Here is a 19,769-nt window from a genome sequence, read left to right on the forward strand (position 1 = left end):
GAGGCTTGGAGACTCCAGGGCATCCCACATCTGACACCAAGAACAACAAGCTGCCGTCACACTCATATTCCCCCCCCCCTTTCCTCAAATAACAGGAAAACCAATGAAAACCAAACCTTCTTCGCCTCGCCCATTTCCGCCTAAGCCCGTTGAGCCAAAGCCCTTAGGCCTTAATTCTGCTCCCAGCTCACTCCGCTGCCCGCTGTATAAGGCTGTGTTCCTTTTAAATCTTCCGCTCTACGCTGCCTGACATCACATGCCTGCGCAGTCCTGCCTTTCTAAACTCCGACAAAAAAACAAAAAATTCAAAATGGCTTCTGCCCCACTCCCGCTCCGATTCTCAGACTTCCTTCTCCGAATTAAACCCGAATCAGGATTTCTGACCTTTTAAATCTTCCACGCTTCTCTGCCCGACGTCACATGCCTGCGCAGTCCCGCCTCTCTTAACTCTGATGAAAAAACAAAAAATTCAAAATGGCTTCCACCGCGCTCTTGCTTCGATTCTCAGACATTCTTCTCCGAATCTGTGACAGACTGGGCTGTATCCACTACTGTTTGTAGGTTTTTCTGTTCAAGAACTTTAGTGTTTCCATACCAGGCCATGAAGCACCCATCAATACACCACATATGTATAGAAGTTTGTCAAAATTTTAGATGACATGCTGAATCTTTGCAATCGTCCAAAAAAGTAGTGGCACTGCCGTGCTTTCTTTGTAATGCCAGTTTTTGTGGGGTCCAGGACAGATCCTCTGAAAAGCGCAGGAATTTGAAGTTTCTGACACTTTCCAACTCTGATCCACCAATGAGTATTGGCTCATCGCTCATTTCTTGTAGTCAATAATCAGCTCCTCAGTCTTACGGACATGATGTGCTGATTGCTCCTATGTCTCATGGTGTCATGGTCTTCATCCATGCAGGCTCTAAGGCGATCCCATTCCCAAATCTTTTTCCCTGTAACCTGTATCCTTTCACTTATTCTCCTGACAATTTGCTATCAGGGAAGCTCTTCACATCAGCAGTGGGATCAAGAACAGGGGAATGTAGAATCAAGGGTCTCAACATGAAAGAGTAACAGTTTATTCCTATCCAAAGATGCTGCTTAATCTGCTGAATGCCTCCAGCATTTTGCCTGTGTTCATTTAGAATGAAGATGCTTAGTAAGTAAACTAGGAGTGATGAAAGGAAATATATTTTTACACTTCAATTATTTAAGGTCTGGAGGTAAATGTCTGTTGGAATAGTGGAGGCAGATTCGCAAGTTATATTCACCCAAGAGTGACAGCGTACCCCAGAGTCCCAGGACTGTGACAATCACAAATGGAATGCTATTTACAGGCAGCGCGCCTGGAAGGTACAGGTTTTCCAATGTCAGCCATTTCTTGATTCCAAGCACAATTTCAACACTGAATCTCCCTTGGCACTTGGTTCTTGATCCTCCAAAATATTCCGCATGGAATTTAAACTGGAGGTGGTGGAGGGTGGACTTAAGGAGATTTTTGAAGAAGAAAAGCTGCCTTAAGTTTAATTGGGTTTGGTTGTATGACTGTGGTAGGATGAAGATTATTCCACGCTTTAATTGCTTTAATGGTTATCCCTTAACCCAGATAAGGGGCAGGGGGAGTGAACAATCCCACATCTATCATTCCCAAAGTCACGGACACAGTGTCACCATGAAAACCAGCTGCTCTTTTCATCCTCATGGCATCATTGTAACCCAGTCAATGACCAAGGTCTTTGCTAAACACAGAGGTGTTGAGACGTGACCACTCAGGGAGAGGTCAAACCCTGACATCACAAGGCCACTGTGACACGAGTGGGACACTTCACAATGAGATGCTGCATCACCACAGGGTTTAAACTCTGGTTACCTGGCGACCAGAAACAAATATCTGCATGGCAGTTATTATGGATTCTTTCGTATCCACACAGGAGGTTCAAAAGGTTGCCTCTCGGCCTTTTGGCTGAGATCAAGCATCCTTTTCTGAACGCAGCGATCCCCAGTGTTCTTTTCAGGACACGGCGAGCGTCGGCTGGGGAGCAAGCCTCCTGCTTACACAGGGGTGGAGCCTGGTGTGGATTGGCTCACAATCTAACACTTCCCGCCTATACAATGGAGATGGAAAAGAGGATGGCTGGAGAGACCAGCGCTTCAACTCGTGGGGTAACCAGCCCTTCGACTCGTGGGGCTGGGATCAAGAACACTGTCCGGTTGAGTGTTCGGGATCTGAAGGAAGGCAACGGTTTCAGTAGGGAGACCTTCATTCGCAAGGTGCTGCTGGATTGCTGTGGCTTCAAGGCAGATGATCTTTTCTGTGTCCAGGATTTTGCCGGTTACTACAACGTCACCTTCTGGCATGCCGCAGGGTGGCAGAAATTACATGACTGTTTTCGTGAGAAGAGGAGCAAGGTCCCGCTGTCACTACTAAAAGCGCAGCCCCTCTTCGCCGACGCAATGCAGCAAGAGAGAACGGTCATGGTACAAATGTTCAACCTCTACGTACCGGTCGTTGACGTCCTCACATTCCCAGCGCGATATGTGGAGAGCGTGGGCAAGTGTGAGAACGTCAACAACAGTCTGGGCGTATGGACAAGTAAAAGGCAGGTCAGGGTGAAGCTGAGGGTGGACACCAGCAGCTGTGTCATCCACCCAGCCTCAGTCTTCACCATCGGAGAGAACTGGGGCTTCCTGGTTTACGCCGGGCAACCCACGGTGTGCTGCAACTGCGGTAAGGCGGGGCACATCGCAGCCCAGTGTAAGGCTGTGGTGTGCAGAAACTGCAAGGTGGAGGGACACCTCACCAAGGGCTGCACGGAGGCCAAGTCCTGCAATGTCTGTGGGCAGGCGGGCCACCTGTAAAGGGCCTGACCGAGACGGGCGGGCTCCTACACACAGGCGGCCAGGGGAGATGATCACATCGAAAAGGCCCTGGCTGGATTGGAGGCACCCGACACCTCCTCTGGGGCTGCGCCAGTAACAGTGGAGGAAGACGCGTCCACCCCGAGGTCTCCCTCCCCCTTGCCGAACACAGGACCCACTGCTTGATGAGGAGGAGTCCGTGGAGGAGGGGAGGGCTGAGGGGGATGAACGAGCCTGGAGCGTAGTTACCAAATGGAAAAAGCCTCAGAAGGCTCTGCCCAAAAGACAGCGGGCGGAGCAATTGGAGAGCTCAAGAAAAAAGGGTGGTAGAGTATAACACATCCTCTGGGCTCCTGTCCTCCTCCTCCTCGGAAGGCGGTGGGGGTGGCCAGCAGCCCCGGCAGAGGAAGAGGCGGGTTAATCGGGTGGAGGAGAATCAAGGGAACAGTGAAGGTCTGCTGGCCACCCCCCAGGTGCAGGAAGCGGAGATCAGCAGCACCCCTCAGCTCCGGAAATCCGGGAGCACTAACACTTCTGGTGGCCTGCAGCCAGATGGAGAGGCAGTCCCAGAGGTTCCTTTAGGGGCTGAACCAGTACTGCCTCCCCCTAGCGAAGACTACCCGCAGTACCTGAGCCCTCAGCAGGTGGAAGACTTCACCAGGACTGTGGGCATGAGGGCTCAGGATGGCAAAGGTGAGGACAAAGATCTGTAAAGGGTGATGGACCTTAAACTTGTGTCCTTAAACGCCCGCGGTGTGAAGAGTACTGGGCCTTGCGTCAGCGCGCTCCAGTACTTGAACACTGAACGCTGATGTGACCTTCCTCCAAGAGTGCGGACTACCACGCCTCCATAACTACCGGAGATGGTCACGGTGGTGGAAAAACGGTTTGTCGTGTGGTCGGGGGTCAACGATTGTTGCGCTTCCGGGCTGGGGATTCTGCTACGGGGAGGCAACTTCTCAATCACCCAAGTTAAAGAGGTGGTTGCGGGGCGCCTCCTGGCAGCAGACGTCAAACACCGGGGCACTCCGCTCTGGCTGATCAACGTGTACGCCTCCCCCGTGCGGAGTGAGCGGCTGGCCGTCTTCGAGCAGCTCCCACAGCTGCTGGTGACCGTCCCAGCCGGTCGTTCTGGCCGGAGACTTCAACCGCACCATTGATGCGGCTGGAGGATCCGGCAGTGCCGACGGCAGGCTGGACAGTACCTCCAGACTCCTGAGGGAAATGGTGAAGACAGCCAAGCTGTGCGATGCCTTTGGCACCCCCACAGGTGGAGCACAGCCACAAGCCACCTGGACATGGTCGGATGGCTCAGCCCGCTCCTGGATCGACTTCCTCTTCCTGTCAGAGTCCCTCACGGTCAGGTCCACCGACGTCACACCGGTGTTCTTCCCTGACCACCGCCTTCTGAGAGACACCCGTCACTTACGGGAGGACCAGAAGGCAGGCGGGGGACTTGGAAGCTGAATGTAAAGCTGCTGACCCCAGAGAACATCCCAGACCCCATGAACTAGAGAGGGAGTACACAGGTTGGAGAACTTCGAAAGCCTTCTCGGTTCTTTGGTGGAAGCCACCAAGGAGAATATCAAGAGGTTCTTCATTGGCAAGCGTATCCAGAAGGCAAGGCAGGAGCAGAGGGAACTGCGAAAACTCCAGACAGATTTGCAGCAACTTCTCCTTCTGCAGTCAAAGGGGGTGGATGTCAGGGAGGAATTGAGAGAGGTGAAGGGCCGGCAAGCCCAGCATCTCGCCTCCGAGTTCTCCAAGATCATCTTCCGATCAAGGGTCCAAACTGTGGAGCAGGACGAGACGTGCTCACGCTTCTTCTTCCAAAAGGTGCACAGGGGGAGCTCTGTGATCTTCTACCTTAAGGAAGAGGACGGCTCAGTCGTGTCCTCACAGACAGACATACTGGGGATCTGCAAGTCCTTCTATGCTAATCTGTATGACGAAAAGGCCACAGAATCCACAGCCTTCCGCAACTTCCTGTCGTCTATCATGCAGGTCTTAGACGACAGCGTGCGGGAGAGTCTGGATCAGCCACTGACCATGGACGGGCTGACAGGCTCCGTCTGTTCCTTTGGGTCAGATAGGACTCCCGGAGGCGACGGCCTAACAGTCGAGTTGTATTCGGCTCTGTGGAACTGGATGGGCCCTGACCTGCTGGAAGTGTACAACGCTATGCTTCTGGCTGGCTGCATGTCAGAGTCTATGAGGAAGGGCATCATCACCCTCATGAAGGGTAGAAGGGGGAAAAGGAGGAAATTAGGAACTGGAGGCCCATCTCGCTCCTGAATGCGGGACAAGATCCTGTCCAAGGCTATTGCCAACAGGATCAAGTCTGCTCTGGGACAGGTGATCCACCCGGACCAAACCTATGTAGTATCGGGCAGGAAAATCTCAGACAGTCTCACGCTGCTGAGGGACACCATCATGAGGGACACCTGCCTACATGCAGGACAGAGGGGGTGTACGTCTGCCTGGTCAGCTTGGACCAGGAGAAAGCCTTCGACAGGATACCACACATGTACATGGCAGACATGCTCTCCAAAATGGGATTTGGGGAGGGAATCCGGAATTGGATCAGACTGCTCTACACAGACATCTGTAGTGCAGTCCAGGTCAATAGGTGGGAAACAGACAGCTTCCCCATCAGGTCTGGAGTCAGGCAGGGCTGCCCCCTCTCCCCTGTCTTGTTCGTGTGCTGCATAGAGCCTTTTGCTGAAGCCATCAGGAGGGATGAGAGCATAAGAGGGGTGACACTGCCAGGCAGTGGAGGGACGCAAGTCAAAACCTCCCTGTACATGGACGACGTCACCGTCTTCTGCTCTGATCCGAGGTCAGTTCACAAACTTAAGGACATCTGTGTACAGTTCGAGCTAGCGTCGGGGGCCAGGGTCAACCGCACAAAGAGTGAAGCCATGCTCTTCGGCAACTGGCCCGACCGATCCAGTGTCCCCTTCACCATCAGGTCCGATCACGTGAAGGTGTTGGGGATCTGGTTTGGAGGGGCCGAGGCGTGCAGGAAGAACTGGCAGGAGCGGACAGCCAAAGTGAAACAGAAACTGGGACTGTGGGGAGGGTGCTCTCTCTGGATAACAGGCAAGAACCTGGTCATCAGGTGTGACGTGCTCTCAGGGCTGCTGTACTTAGCACAAGTGTGGCCCGTCCCCCGCTCCTGCAGCTCAGAGATCACCCTAGCCGTCTTCGGATTCATCTGGGGATCAAAGATGGAGTGGGTCAGACAGGCCACCATGCACACATCCCCGGACAATGGGGGCAAGAACATCCCCAGTGTCGCCCTTACCCTGATGGCCAGCTTTGTGTGTGGCTGCATCAGGTTGTGCGTGGATCCCAGATACGTGGGCACTATGTACTGCTGTGTGCCCAGGTTCTACCTGTCACCCTGGCTTCGAAGGATGGGTCTGGGCCCTTTCCCGCGCAACGCCCCAGTCAGCTGGTCGTTGCCACCATACCTGTCCTTCGTAGGCAAGTTCTTCCAGGTCAATGCCTTTGACCAAAGGGCCATCAGGCAGTGGTCTGTACATAATGTCCTGCAGGCACTTCAGGAGAAGGACAAGGTGGACACAGTGGGGTGGTTCCCTGAGCAGACCGTCCAGTACATCTGGCAAATTGCCTCATCACCAGATCTCACCAACAGGCACCAGGACCTCGTCTGGTTGGCAGTGAGAGGGGCCCTCCCAGTCAGATCCCTCCTGTACGCTCGGGACTTCATCTCCACACCCTGCTGCCCACGGGAGGACTGCAATGAGGTGGAGTCAGTGACCCACCTCTTTGCACACTGTGGGTTCGTGAAGAAGGTGTAGAGGAGGATGGAAGGGACGGTGTCGAGATTCGTGTCCAGCAGCTGCGTAACAGAGGACTCTCTGATCTACGGGCTGTTCCGGGGGACACACACAGGGACCAACATCTGGTGCTGCTGGCAGATCCTCGACTCGGTGAAGGACGCACTTTGGTCGGCCCGAAACTTGATGGTCTACCAACACATGGAGATGTCCGTGGCTGAATGCTGCCGACTGGCACATTCTCGCCTGCAGGAATACGTGCTGGGGGATGCACTCAAACTTGGTGCAGCCACTGCGAAGGCCCATTGGGGAAGGAGCACAGTTTAGGGTTCGTCACCCGTGGGAGTGGGAGGGGTCGGGTGGGGAGGAGTATACCCCTCATCAGCAGTGTGGATAGATGAATCAACACGGTGCTACAGGAGTGGCTGGAAACACCGAAAGGTATAGACCGTAAAGGAACTTTGGTAAAGGAATGAGAGTCAACGCCTGGTTTTTATTGTAAATAGGTTTTATTCTTGACTAAGCTTTGAGAATCAACGAATGATTTATTGTAAACATCTTTATTTTGAATAAGGACTAAGAGTCAATGCATGATTTATTGTAAATAACTTTATTTATTGAATAAGGACTCAGAGTCAACAAATGTTTTTTTTGTAAATAACTTTATTTTGTAATATTTTTGAATAAAGTATATTTTTGGGAAAAAAATAAATCTACACAGGTGGTTTAAAACGTCCTTCAGGTGTTTTGTTTACACTCCAAAATTACACTGCACATTGAGTGAGGTTGAGGATGACACCAAAATGAGTGTGGGGTGAAAATGAGGGTTATCTGAGGTTCCAATGGGATGCAGATCACCTGGGAAAGTGGGCCAAGGAACTGGACGAGTATGATTTGGGGAAGTTAAACCAGAGTAAAACATACAGAGTGAATGCCAGGGCCCAGGGAGAGATGTAGAACAGATAGACCAAAGAGCAGAAGTACAGAGATCCCTGAAAGAGACAACACTGGTAGACAGCATAGTGAAGAAGGTGTGGATGGGTTCTCATGTGCAAGACTGTGACTCTCACGGTAAATGGTTCTGTCATTGTCGAGTTGTAAGCCTTTAAATTTACTTTCTCTTTCTTCTCCCAGAGCAACAAGATTAAGGATTAGGAAGCTTTACAAAACCAACAGAAAGCAACTAAAAAAAGACACAAAGATGGAATACAAAGGTAAGCTAGCCAATAACATTAAAGATGATACCAAAGGTTTCTTTAGATATATAAAAGGAGGCAAGAGTAGATATCGGACAGTGGAAAATAATGTTGGAGAGGTAGTAATGGGGGACAAGGAATTGGTGGATGAACTGAATAAGTATTTTGAATCAGTCTTCCTGTGAAAGGCACTAGCAGTATGCCTGAAGTTCAAGTGTGACAGGGACTGAAGAGAGTGTAGCTGCCATTACTAAGGAGCAGGTACTTGGGAAACTGAAAGGACTGCATGTAGTTAAATCATCTGGATCATATGGTGTATACCCCAGGGTTCCAAAGCAATGGTTGAAGAGATTGCGGAGGCAAGAGTAATGATATTTTAATAATCAATAGATTCTGGTATGGTTCCAGAGGACTGGAAAATTGCAAATTTCACTCCACTCTTCAAGAAGGGAGAGAGGCAGAAGAAAGGAAATTATAGGCCAGTTAGCCCGACCTCAGTGATTGGGAAGATGTTGTAGTCAATTGTTAAGGACGTGGTTTCAGGGTACATGGAGACACACGATAAAATAGGCAAAAGTCAGTATGGTTTCCTTCAGGGTAAATCTTGCCTGACAAATCTATTAGAATTCTTTGAGGAAATTACAAAAGAGAATCAGTGGATGTTGTATACATAGGTTTTCAGAATACATGTGACAAGCTGCCACACATGAGGCTGCTTAACATGGTATTACAGGAAAGATACTAGCATGGATAGAGCATTGGCTGATTGGCAGGAGGCAAAGAGTGGGAATAAAGGTAGCCTTTTCTTGTTGGCTGCTGGTGACAAGTGGTGATCCACAGGGAAATGTCTTGGGACTACTTCTCTTTACGTTATATTGCAATGCTTCAGATGATGACATTGATAGCTTTATGGCTAAGATTGCAGATATTACAAAGTTAGATGGACGGGTAAGCAGTGGAGGAAGCAGGGAGGCTGCAGAGGGATATAGAAAGATTAGGGGACATTGGCAAAAATGTGGCATATGGAATACAGTGTTGGGCAGGTATGGTTATGCATTTCAGGAGAAGAAACAAAAGCATCAACTAGTTTCTAATTGGAGAGAAAATTCAAAAGTCCAAGGTGCAAGTGGACTTGGAGGTCCTTGTACAGGATTCCCTGAAGGTTAATCTGCAGGTTGAGTCTGTGATGAGGAAGGCAAATGTGATGTTAGAATTCATTTCAAGAGGACTAAAATACTGTATATGAGGAGTGATTGATAAGTTCGTGGCCTAAGGTAGAAGGAGTCAATTTTAGAAAACCTAGCACATTTATTTTTCAACATAGTCCCCTCCTACATGTACACACTTAGTCCAGCAGTTGTGAAGCATATGGATCCTTTCTTTGTAGAAGTGGTCCACAGCAGGGGTGATTGATAAATTTGTGGCCTATGGTAGAAGGCGATGAGTTATACAGCTCTCGTTACATGCACATGCAGTTCAACTCTTTGAGTGAAAATGCAGAAAGTTTGAAGTTAATAACTCATCACCTTCTACCTTAGGCCACGAACCTATCAATCACCCCTACTGTGGACCACTTTGTGGACGTCCAAGACGCCGCCTTCTACAAAGAAGGGATCCATATGCTCCATGTCCGCTGGACTAAGTGTGTAAACGTAGGAAAAATAAATGTGCTAGGTTTTCTAAAATTGACTCCTTCTACCTTAGGCCACAAATTTATCAATCACCCCTCGTAAAAGCAAGTATGTAATGTAAAGGCTTTTTAAGCCTCACTTGGAATATCATGAGCAGTTTTGGTCTCCTAAACTAACGAAAGACATTGGAGAGGGTTCAGTGGAGGTTCAAGAGAATGATTCCAGGAATGAATCACTTTAATGTGGATAAATGTGAAGTTATCCACTTTGGTGGCAAAAACAGGAGAACAGATTATTATCTGAATGGTGGCTGATTAGGAAAAGGGGAGGTGCAACGAGACCTGGGTGTCATTATACACCAGTCATTGAAAGTGGGCATGCAGGTACAGCAGGTGGTGAAAAAGGTGAATGGTATGCTGGCATTCATAACAAGAGGATTCGAGTATAGGAGCAGGGAGGTACTACTGCAGTTGTACAAGGCCTTGGTAAGACCACACCTGGAGTATTGTGTGCAGTTTTGATCCCCTAAACTGAGGAAAGACATCCTTGCCATAGAGGGAGTACAAAGAAGGTTCACCAGATTGATTCCTGGGATGGCAGGACTTTCATATGATGAAAGACTGGATCAACTAGGCTTATACTCGCTGGAATTTAGAAGATTGAGGGGGAGATCTTATTGAAATGTATAAAATTCTAAAGGGATGGACAGGCTAGATGCAGGAAGATTGTTCCTGATGTTGGGGAAGTCCAGAACGAGGGGTCACAGTTTAAGGATAACGGGGAAGCCTTTTAGGACCAAGGTGAGGAAAAACTTCTTCACACAGAGAGTGGTGAATCTGTGGAATTCTCTGCCACAGGAAACAGTTGAGGCCAGTTCATTGGCTATATTTAAGAGGGAGTTAGATATGGCCCTTGTAGCTAAAGGGATCGGGGGTATGGAGAGAAGGCAGGTACAGGGTTCTGAGTTGGATGATCAGACATGATCATAGTGAATGGCAGTGCAGGCTCGAAGGGCCGAATGGCCTACTCCTGCACCTATTTTCTATGTTTCTGTGTTTCTACCAGAGGTTTAACCATGTGAGACCGTGTGCTGGCTCTGGGTCTGTACTCACTGGAACTCAGAAGAATGCTGGCGGGGGATTTTATTGAAACCTATCAAATGTTAAAAGGCCTCAATGGAGTAGATGTGGAGAGGATGTTTCCTATAGTAGGAGAGTATAGGACCAGAGGGCACAGCCTTAGAATAAAAGAATAAATAGAAATGAGGAGGAATTTCTTTAACCAGAGAGTGGTGAATTTGTGGAATTCTTTGCCCACAGGCAGCTGTGGAGGCTAGGTCACTGGGTATATTTAAAGCAGAGGATGATAGATTCTTAATTAATCTGGGCGTTGAGGGTTACGGGGAGAAGGCAGGGGATTGGGGCTGACAGGGGAATGGATCAGTCATGATGAAATGGCTGAGTGGACTCGATGGGTCAAATGGCCTAATTCTGCTCCTATGTCTTATTGTCTAACATACGGAGTTATATCAGTGCTCAGAGAGAGTTTGTAGAACGGGGAGACCAAGGGGTACAAATACAGATTTCCTTGAAAGTGGCGACTGGACAGTTCACCCTTCCAACTCTAAACATGTTTTATATTGATTTATTTCTAATTTTAAAAGTTGCCATTTCTGTGTACTGATGAGTGTTTGTCATCACGACCAGTTCTGCCTGAACTTGTCTGGTCTGATTGTTTCTTGATGAAATTTGACAATGGGTTCTATTGCTGTTGGACCTTCATGACCCTGCATCGGTAATCGGAACCAACCCTGCTCCAGCTCCGAGCTCACGTTGGCATTGCTTGGAGTTACCGTACTGACACTGCAGAAGACCCAGTCCATGTGGTCAATTACAGCCAATGGCAGCTGGGGGCTCCACCCTGGCACTGAGGGAAACAGAGTCTCAGAAAATCCCCCAGTTGTTCCTCCCAATGATGAAGAGAGGGAGGAACAGGTTATGGCCACTCACCACCTAGTTGCTGCCCTCCCTGGCCACACTGTCAGGTGAACACCAGTACACACCGGTACTCTGACCTCCCAGCATAGAGGATGGATCCTTGTCTGGCACCAACTGGCTCTGAGATGACTCTGTCCACCCGTACCAGAATCAAACTGGTTCCCCCAATCACTGACAGCTGCTGTTGGTATGCCCTTCACGAAGGCCACACATCATACTCTCTGGTGGCACCAACCCTGCCCTGTGACCCTGGCTTCCAGTTGGTATCAATTCATTTGTGGGAACCGCCCTCTTTGTCTCTACGTGACTCAGGGGTACCCCCGTGGCACTTCTCGAGTGGCAGGGGCTCACAGCAAGGGTTGAACTCTTTGGCTCTTGTAGTCATGAGCTCAGAGCTGGATTGCCTCCCTTGTAGGATTTTGTGAATAAATATGCGAGAGTTGTTTTATGTGCTTAACAAAAGCTGCAGCCCTTTACTTCCATTACGAACTAATCAAAAACAGTCACCTTACTCTCATGTCATTACATCAGGCACCGTCTCTTAAAGTAAACACAACAACTCAATGACTGTTTTTGTGAATTATGTAGAACAGTTTCTGCTACAAACAATATGGGTCATCTGTTACCCATTACATTACCGTAAACAGGCACCCCCTACCCCCTAGAACACACCAATACAGGCAGTGTGAATCTGTCTGGAGCTCGTAAGAGCCGCCCGGATCGGATCCTATGTACCTTGGTTGGAGTAACAGCAGGCGTCACTGGCTTGTCCAGTTATGTGCTCGTAATGGTTATGTCTGCTGACCACTCAAGCATATGATTAGGAGCATTGCCTTTAAGGGCACCATACAAGGGGAGCACAAGGTCACCAGCTCACAGAATGAAATGGTGACAGAACACCTAAAAACTCTTGCTGTGCTTTGATAGGTCTACCAACAGTCCTTTGACACACAAGAAATCGGGGCTGAGCAGAGGTGTAACAACTTTAGCCAAGACAATGTCCCATGGGCAGTGTTGCCCACTGGAGCGGTGTCATGCATCATGTCCCTTAAGTCCAGGTCCTGCTGCCATTGGTAGCCTCTTGTGAAGGTCCATCGCTCTCTGCTGATAGTCAATGGGTGATGCCGGCAGCACACTCACTTGAGCGACTTTGACACAAGAAGTGTCGCCCTGAATGTGTCCTTAATGAAGAGTAGACAACCCTAGCAGCTGGAATCCATGGCGTTCACAGACCTCCATTGTCCCCATGCTCTGGCACTGTCGAAGATGCACGGCCATTGGCACTTTTTGGCGTTCGTGCCAAAGCGTGTGTGTTAAAATACAAAGATCTGGCATTGTCTGGTTCGGAGCCACAGGTGTGATTCTGCCGGAGGCTCTGCTGTCAGGGCTTATTGAGACAGGAGAAGGAGGAGGAACGATTCACCTCATTCACAGATGTATCAGTGAGGCTCTGCTAACTTGATCAGGCATTTTTTGCATAAAATTGTCTTTAAAAATAAAACACAGATGGTGATTGCCCAGGAGAGACAGCAGATGGTCCATTATTTCTTTAGGCCTAGCACTTCCAGGCTGGGCAAAGAGAGAAACTGTTTGGCGCACTCAGACTCAGAAAGTCCAGACCTCTGTTACTGGTGAGTTTTTAAGTGATATATATCACATGCGGGCGGGTCTTCTAGTAGACTCCCCACCCTGCCTGCAGTGGAACAACTTAGTGATGCTATGACATAGTAAAATTTGGTATTGTTCATGGTGATTACTTGCAGCATGAACTGGGTTTCTGCTTGTGAAAACCATGATACTCCCAAAACTCTGGCTGCTTCAAAGTGCCTGCGTTGGTCAGCATGTCATTGAGTAACTGGAGTTGTCCGAAAGTGTCAGGGTCACCAATATAGGATTTTGTGAATAAAAATGTGAGGGTTGTTTTATATGCTTGACAAAAACTGCAGCCCTTTACTTCCATTACAAACAAACCAAAAGCAGTCGCCTTATACTGATGTCGTTACGTCAGACACTGTCCCTTAAGGAGAATGCAACAACTCAATTACGGTGTTGCTGGATTATGTAGAACAGCTTCTATTTGGAACACTATGTGTCATCTGTCATGCATTACAATACCTTACACCCTCATCCCTATTCCTAGGAGTTCCCTTTCAATCTTCCTTCCCAAGGAAGCTTCCCAGGGACTTGCACCCTTTGAAACCCAGTGGGAGCCTGAGTCAGTCATCATCTCCTCTTGTTTCAGCTCATGTACTGAACACTATGGTGATCTGAGTCTGGAACTGATGATTCAGAAGTCCCTCCAGTCATCCTCTCTACACCCTTTCCCAATCCACGCCACCTGCTACAGAACCTAGGCCTCTGTACGTCCCTCTGCAACTGGATCCTTGACTTTCCAATCAGAAGATCACAATCTGTGCAGATTGGAAATAACATCTCCACCTTGCTGTCAATTTACATTGGTGATAGTAGATCTGATTCTCATCTGCCAGCTTGGGTCTTGCAGGTAAGTTGAGACAGCAACTGCTGCTGGAATGAACACCAACTTCCTAGATTGCCCACTGTGGGAGCCTTGATGAAGGAGCAAGGTCTTTCTCCAATCCACCAGGTCCTGTGTCCTTAGCCCCCATTAGACATGAACGCAAAGGGGATCAGTATCTCTCTGGACAAGTTTGCAAGAGTTGTTGGGAAGGGTTTAAACTAACTTGACGGGGGATGGGAACTGTAGTGATGGCAGAGGATGAAGTAGTAGGTATGCAAGTCAATGGAGTGTGAAGTGAGACTGTGAGGAAGGACAGGCAGATGATACGGTGAGCTGTTGGGTACTTGGGGGTGCACAATAAAATAGGCCAAAGTCAGCATGGTTTACTTAAAGGAAAATCTTGCCTAAGAAATCTGTTGGAATTATTTGTGGAACTAACAGGCAGGATGGACAAAAAAAAGTGTTGTTCACTTGGATTTTCATGAGGCCTTTGACAAGATGCCATACATGAGGCTATTGAACAAGATAAACATCTATAGTATTACGGGAAATATACGAACATGGATAGAGATTGACTGGGAGAAGGCGAAGACTGGGAAAAAAGGGGGTCTTTTCTAGGTAGCTGCCAGTGACCTGTGATGTTCAGCAGAAGTTAATGTTGGGTCTGCTGCTTTTTGCACTATATATTAATAATCTGGACAACGGAACTGATAGCTTTGTGGCCAAGATACAAAGATAGGTGGAGGGGCAGGTAGTGTTAAAGAAGCATGGAGTCTGCAGAAGGAGAAGGAGAAATGGCAGCAGAATACAGTGTAGGAAGTCATGCACTTTGGTGGACAGAATAAAAGGCTTAGGAGAAAATTCAAAAATCAGAGGAACAAAGGAACGTGGAACCCCAGGTGCAGCATTCCCAAAGGTTACCTTGCAAGACAAATTGGTAGTAAGGAAAGGAAATTATTTTGAGAGGACTAGAATATGAAAGGATACTATGCTGAGGCCTTATACAGCATTGGTCAGAGCACATTTGGAGAATTGTGAGCTGTTTTGGGCTCCTTATCTAAGAAAGGATGTGCTGGTATTGGAGGGTTTGACAACTCTAGGCCAGTACTGACTGAGTTTCGAAGAATGAGTCTATGGAATATTGAAAAGCCTCAATAACATGGATGTGGAGAGCATGTTTCCTATAGTGGAATAGTCAAGGACCAGAGGGCAAAGCCTTAGAATAGACGGACATCCATTTAGAACAGAGACGGGAAATTTCTTTAGCCAGATGGTAGTGAATCTGTGGAATTCATTGACAGACACAACTGAGGGCAAGACTTTAGGTATAGTTAAAGTGAAGATTGATAGCTTATTGATTAATAAGCACATCAAAAGTTCCAAATAGAAGACAGGAGAATGGGGTTGAGAGGGAAAATTCATTAGCCATGATGGAATGGCAGAGCAGATTCAGTAGATCAAATGGCCTAATTCTGTTCCAATGTCTTATGGTACTGTGGTATACCAGACAGGATAGACACTCCTTTATGTTTCTGGAACTGAGTTGTAAATCTCTTGCCAATCCCTTTCACACTTTTTCCAGTTTAACCAAAGCTCACAATCTATCTTGCTATGGTGTTGCATCTTCTTATCTATACACACTGTATTTTTTGTGTATTGTTTTACCTTGTTCTACCTCAATGCGCCATGGAATGATTTGATCTTTATGAACTGCGGGCAAGACAAGTCTTTCATTGCACCTCGGTACATGTGACAATAGTAAACGAGATTACCAATGATTTTATACATCTCTACGAGTCACCTCTTGTTCCCAACAACACAAGGAAGAGTCAACCTCCCTCCACAACTCAATCCCAGAAACATCCCTGGAATTCCTTTGCCCTCTGTCCAGCAGAAGGACATCACAAAGTTTTTGCAGAGACCATTTACTTTGGAATCCTTGATCCACTCCCAACCACCACCAACCACACCCCTCCCTAATACACCACTTTTCCTGCAGCCTCAATGTCCTCCTAAGTGAAATATCGACAAAACAGTAGTTGTGTGTACCTGTTAGAATAAAACACAATACTGACACATTTTGGGAACCTTGGTTTTTGAGGGATATTGAGGCCCTGGTTAAGAAGGAGGAGGAGTTGCACATCAGGTATAGGCAATTTAAGTCAAATGAGATGTTTAAGGAGTATAAAAAATACAAGAGAACACTTTAGAGAGAAATCAGGAGGGTTCAAACAGGACATGAGGTTGCTCTAACAGAGAAAGTGAAAGAGAATTCCAAGGGTTGTATAGATATAGTAAAGGGGATAGAATTGTTCATTTTGAAGATCAGTGTGGAAGTCTCTGCATGGAAATGAAATGAATGAGACCTTAAATTAATTTTTGGTATCTGTATTTACTTGCGAGACAGACACTAGGTCTATAGAACTGAGGCATAGGAGTAGTGAGGTGTTGGACCGTATCCTGACTACAAAAGGAGGTGCTTACTGTCTTGAGGCAAATTCGGGTTGATAAATCCCCAGGGATGACAAACCTTCCATCTTGTGGGAACTAGTGCAGAAATAGCAGGGGCCTTGGCAGAGATAATATGATGTCCATAGCCACAGGGCTGCAGGATAGCAAATGTTGTTTCATTAAGAATGTTTCAAAGAATAAACCAGGCAATTACAGGACGGAGAGCCTAACATCAGTCATGGGTAAATTATTTGAAGCAATTCTAAGGAAATGGATATATAATTCAACATAGGTTTGACATAGGAGGTTCAATCTAATAACCTTATAAAGTTCATTTGAGGAAGTTACGAGGAAAGCTGATGAAGGAAGTGTGGTGGATGTTGTCTATACGGACATTTTGTCAAAGTTCCATATGAGAGGAGGCTGGTCAATTGACATTGAGGATGAATTATTAAATTAAATTCAGCATAGGGTTAGTGAGAGAAGCCAGAGAGTGATAGTGGAAGGTCATCTCTCTGACTGGAGGCCTGTCACTGGAGGTGTGTCACAGGGATCAGTACTTGATCTGTTGTTTATTACCTTTATTAATGACTTAGATGACAATGTGATAAACTGAATCAGCAAGTTTGCAGATGACACCAAGACAGGGGATGTAGCGGACAGCGAGGAAGGATATCAAAGTTAGCAGTGGGCTGAAAAATGGACCATGGAATTTAATGTAAACATTAGGTCTTACAGTCTGGGAGGATCAACCAGGGTAGGACTTGCACAGTGTAGTAAAACAAAAGGATCTGGGAACACAAAGCCATAATTACGTGAAAGTGGAGTTACAGGGAGAATGGGTGCTAATGGGTCGCTAGAAAATGAGGCCGGAGATATAATAACAGGGAACAAGGAGATGGCAGATGAACTAAATGAGCATTTTGCATCTGCCTTCACTGTGGAAGACACTAGCAGTATGTCAGGTGCTGAAGGGTGTGAGGGAAGAGATGTGAGTGCAGTTACTATTACAAGGGAGAAGGCGCTCAAAAAGCTGAAAGACCTAAAGGTACACAAGTCACCTGGACCAGATGAACCACACCCTAGAGTTCTGAAAGAGATAGCAGTAGAAATTGTGGAGGCATTAGAATTGATCTTTCAAGAATTATTGGACTCTGGCATAGTTCTAGAGGATTGGAAAATTGCAAATGTCACTCCATTCTTTAAGAAAGGAGAAAGGCAGCAGAAAGGAAATTATAGACCAGTTAGCCTGACCTCAGTGGTTGTGAAGATGTTGGAGTCAGTTGTTAAGGATGAGGTTATGGAGTACTTGGCGACACAGGACAAGGTAAGTCAACATGGTTTCCTTAAGGAAAAATCTTGCCTGAAGAACCTATTGGAATTACTTGACAAGATTACAAGTAGGATAGATAAAGGGGATGCAATGGATGTTGTACATTTAGATTTTCAGGAGGCCTTTGACAAGGTGCCACACATGAGGTTGTTTACCAAGTTAAGCACTCATGGTATTACAGGAAAGTTACTGGCATGGTTAGAGCATTGGCTGATTGGTAGGAGACAGCGAGAGGGAATAAAAGGATCCTTTTCTGATTGGCTGCCAGTGACTAGTGGTGTTCCGCAGGGGTCGATGTTGGGGCCGCTTGTTTTTATGCGGTATATCAATGAGTTAGATGATGGAATAGATGGCTTTGTTGCCAAGTTTGCAGATGATATGAAGATTGGTGAAGGGGCAGGTAGTGATAAGGAAACAGGAAGGCTACAGTAGGACTTAGACAGCTTAGGAGAATGGGCAAGAAAGTGGCAAATGAAATACAATATTGGAAACTGCATCATCATGCATTTAGGTAGAAAACTAAATGTGCAGACTATTTTCTAAATGGGATGAAAATCCAAAAATCTGAGATGCAAAGTGACTTGGGAGTTCTTGTGCAGAACACCCTAAAGGTTAACTTACAGGTTGAGTAGTAGTGAAGAAGGAAAATGCAATGTTAGCAATCATTTCAAGAGATCTAGAATACAAGAGCAGGAATGTGATGCTGATGCTTTATAAGGCACTGGTGAGGCCTCATCTTGAGTATTGTGAATAGTTTTGGGCTCCTCCTCTAAGAAAGGATCTGCTGGCATTGGACAGGGTTCAGAGGAGGTTCACAAGAATGATTCTGGGAATGAAAGGGTTATCATATGAGGAACGTTTGATAGCTCTGGGCCTGTACTCGCTGGAATTTAGAAAGATGAGGGGAGGATCTCATTGAAATCTTTCAAAAGTTTGAAGGCCCAGACAGAATAGACGTGGAAAGGATGTTTCCCATGATAAGGGAGTCTAGGACAAAAAGACACAGCCTTAGGATAGGGGAGCATCCATTTTAAACAGAGATGAGGAGAAATTTCTATAGCCAAAGGGTGGTGAATTTGAGGAATTTGTTATCATAGGTCCAGAGGGTGTATTTAAGGTGGAGATTGATAGGTTTTGATTGAACACGGTATCAAAGGTTATGGGGAGAAGGCCAGGGAGTGGGGCTGAGGAGGGGAAAAACGGGATCAGCCATGATTAAATGGTGGAGCAGACTCGATGGGCCAAATGACCTAATTCTGTTTCTATGTCTTATGGTTGAAGGAGAGGTTTTAGCACATTAGCCTTCATAAATCAGAGTACTGAGTACAGGAGTTGGGATGTTACGGAAGTTGTGGAACTTGGAGTATTGTGTGCATTTCTGGTCACCCAACTACAGGAAAGATAACAGTAAGCTTGCGAGAGTACAGAAAGCATTTACAAAGATGTTTCTAGGATCTGAATAATAGGGTAAGATTGAATAGGTTAGGTCTTTATTCCCTAGGCATTAGAAGAATGTGGAAAAATCTTACAGTTAAACAAAATAATAAGGGATGCAGATAGGGTAAATATATGCAGGTTCTTTCCCTAAAAGTTGGATAATAGAACTAGAGGTCATAGGTTGAGGTTGCAAGGTGAAATATTTAAGGGGAACCTGAGTGTGAACTTCTTCTCTCAGAGGGTTGTGTGAGTGTGGGAGCAGCCACCATATAGAGGGGTTGTAGGGCTGCCAGTAGGGGTGGATATGGTTTTAATTTCGACATTTAAGAGAGGTTTGAATAGGTAGATTCATGAGAGGGGTCTGGAGGGCAATGATCCGGGAGCTGGTAAATGGGGCTAGACAGAGACTCCAGTCAGCATCGACTGGAGGAGCTGAAGGGCCTGATTCTGTGCTGTATTCTATGACTCTTACCTCTTCCTGTCCCCAGTCCAGAGACCTGAACTTTTCCAGCTGAGGCAGTGATTCAGTCGTATATTTTTCAAATCTAATGCACTGCATTCAGTGATAAGGCCGTGATCTCC

The sequence above is a fragment of the Mobula birostris genome, chromosome 4, assembly GCF_030028105.1.
Source record: "Mobula birostris isolate sMobBir1 chromosome 4, sMobBir1.hap1, whole genome shotgun sequence".
In the NCBI taxonomy this organism is placed as follows: Eukaryota; Metazoa; Chordata; class Chondrichthyes; order Myliobatiformes; family Myliobatidae; genus Mobula; species Mobula birostris.